Source organism: Callithrix jacchus, chromosome 8 (assembly GCF_049354715.1).
Source record: "Callithrix jacchus isolate 240 chromosome 8, calJac240_pri, whole genome shotgun sequence".
Taxonomy (NCBI): Eukaryota; Metazoa; Chordata; class Mammalia; order Primates; family Cebidae; genus Callithrix; species Callithrix jacchus.
In genome coordinates this window covers 52,393,821-52,396,326 of record NC_133509.1, presented here as the reverse complement: position 1 = coordinate 52,396,326, position 2,506 = coordinate 52,393,821, and the positions used below count along the sequence as shown (strand labels likewise).

The 2,506-nt window shown below is 44.3% G+C and overlaps 1 pseudogene; it reads right to left on the bottom strand.

The window, feature by feature from the left end:
• Positions 1–536: 536 nt before the first annotated feature.
• On the bottom strand, positions 537–1,090 carry LOC100401533 (ATP synthase F(0) complex subunit C1, mitochondrial pseudogene; annotated as a pseudogene).
• Between the last annotated feature and the right edge of the window lie 1,416 nt (positions 1,091–2,506).

Below are 2,506 nucleotides of genomic sequence, written 5' to 3'. Positions count from 1 at the left end.
ATGGCTGTAGTGCTAGCTCCATCCTCTTCTTTCATTCTCCACATGTCCCTGGGGTGACTACAACCACCTTCCTGGTTTCAAAGATCCTCAGCTGCAACACTGTGGAAAGACTGAGACAGGAGGTAATGACCCTCTCCAGCCCCCAGGCAAATCTCTCTGTTTCTGCTGCAGATGCCTAGCTGACTCCATCCAGAAAGAAATGCCTTTCTGAGTCTGTCTAGTGGAGGTTCTCCTGGTCTTCTTCCTTGAGGTTTCCCATTTTTTTCGGTGAAAATCCCTTCTCCTCCCAGCCACTCTGACTTCACCATCCAGTTCACCACCACGAGCCCCAGCCAGATTTTCTCTCCCGTGGACCCTCTGCTACTTCCCTAGCACCCTGAGGCAACTCTTTGTTCATCTTCCTTTTTTGCTTCCTCACATTTTTCACAGCCTTATCTAGCCTTATTCTATCTCGTCCAACATTGCTATTTCCAGGCCAGTTCTTACCATGATCTACTCTTGTTTTTGAACCTTTAACTGTGGTTCTATTGTGGAAATTTTCTTTCTTTCTTTTTTTTTTTTAGAGAAACATTGTGTTTAATGGTAAAGCTTAGCACACCCCAGCACCAGGAATGGTATGGAGTCGCCGCAGCAGGGACAGGCAGGTGACCCCACAGAGCCTCACATGGCGAAGAGGATGAGGAAGGCGACCATCAAACAGAAGAGCCCCATGGCCTCAGACAGGGCAAAGCCCAGAATGGCGTAGGAGAAGAGCTGCTGCTTGAGAGACGGGTTCCTGGCATAGCCAATGATCAAGCTGCCAAACACTGTTCCAATGCCAGCCCCTGAACCAGCCACACCAACCAGCACCAATAAACTTGGCTGCTGTGTCAATGTCCTGGGAGACAACACTGGTCTGGAACTCCCATCGGGCCACCTGGAGTGGGAGCTGCTGTAGGAAGGCTGTTTAGATGAATTCTCTGGGCTATTCAAGAAGGAGGCAGACACAGGCCTGATTAGACCCCTGGTACAACAGCGGATCAGAGCCGGAGAAATGAGTAATGCCCCGGTGGTCTGCATTTTTTCAGTCTCCCAGCTTTAGCCCTAGGTCCGGAAATTTTCAAATATATACAAACACAGAAATAAGAAGTGCAAACTGGGCATGGTGGCTCATACCTGTAATCCCAGCACTTCGGGAGGCCAAGGTGGGTGGATCACTTGAGGTCAGGAGTTCAAGAGCCACCTGGCCAACATGATGACACCCTGTCTCTACTAAAAATACAAAAATTAGCTGGGGATGGTGGCGGGTGTCTGTAATCCCAGCTACTCGGCAGGCTGAGGCAGAAGAATTGCTTGAACATGGGAAGCAGAAGTTGCAGTGAGCTGAGATTGTGCCACTGCACTCCAGTCTGGGTGACAGAGTAAGACTCTGTCTCGAAAGAAAGAGAAAGAAAGAAAGAGAAAGAAAGAAAAAGAAAGAAAGAAAGAAAGAAAGAAGGAAAGAAAGAAAGAAAGAAAGAGAAGAGAAAGAAAGAAGAGAAAGAAAAAAAGAAAAAGAAAGAAGAAGGAGGAAGAAAGGAGGGAGGGAGGGAAGGAAGGAAAGGAAGGAAGAAAGGAAGAAGAAGGAAGAAGGAAGGAAGAAGGAAGGAAGGAAGGAAGAAGGAAGGAAGGAGATGGGCAATTAATTCCCAAGTACCCTTGACCCAGCTTCAGTAGTTATCAATGTATGGCCACTCTTATCTACAGCCCTATTCCCTCTCACCCCTTCACCTCGTCACTACCACTGCATTATTTTAAAGCAAATCCGAGACATCGTATTATTTTATCTGTAAATCACTCAATATTTATCCCTGAGAGATAAGGGCACTTTTAAAAAAATAGCCATTATATAATACTATGTAACTCTTAAACCATACCAAAATATTCAGTCACTATTCAAACTTCCCTGATTGTCTGATCAAAGGTTTTCTTAATTTGATTTGAGTCAGGATGCAAATAAGACCCACATACATTGTATTTGGCTCATAAGTCTCTTAAGCCTTTTAAAATCTATAATAGTGCCCCACCATTTTTCCCTCCTACCATTTATTTGTTGAAAAAAGCTAGGCTACTTATCCTGCAGAGTCTCTTCATGCTGGATTTTGCTGGTTATTGCCAATGATGTGTTGAACGTATCTCAGTTCTACCACCTGTAAAATGGGGATAATACCAGACCATGAAGGTCACAGAATTATTGTTAGCACCATATACTAACATGTATGTAGATCAGGTTGTTCTGGTAAACAAAGAAATTGTTCTTTACAATGCTTTAAAAAGAAAACTTCGTCTGCCAATGCTTGCATACATGTTTGTTAAGATGCGGCCAAGTGAAATGTGTCAGCTCCTTCTCTTGAGTCCAGCCTTCTTTACTGGTGTATAACAATGCCCAAGGGCTGGATGAACTACATAATCAAAATCAAATGCCAGCTTTTTACAGACGTGGCCAAAATAGTACAACCTCAAACACCATTTTAAACTGCAAGAAATC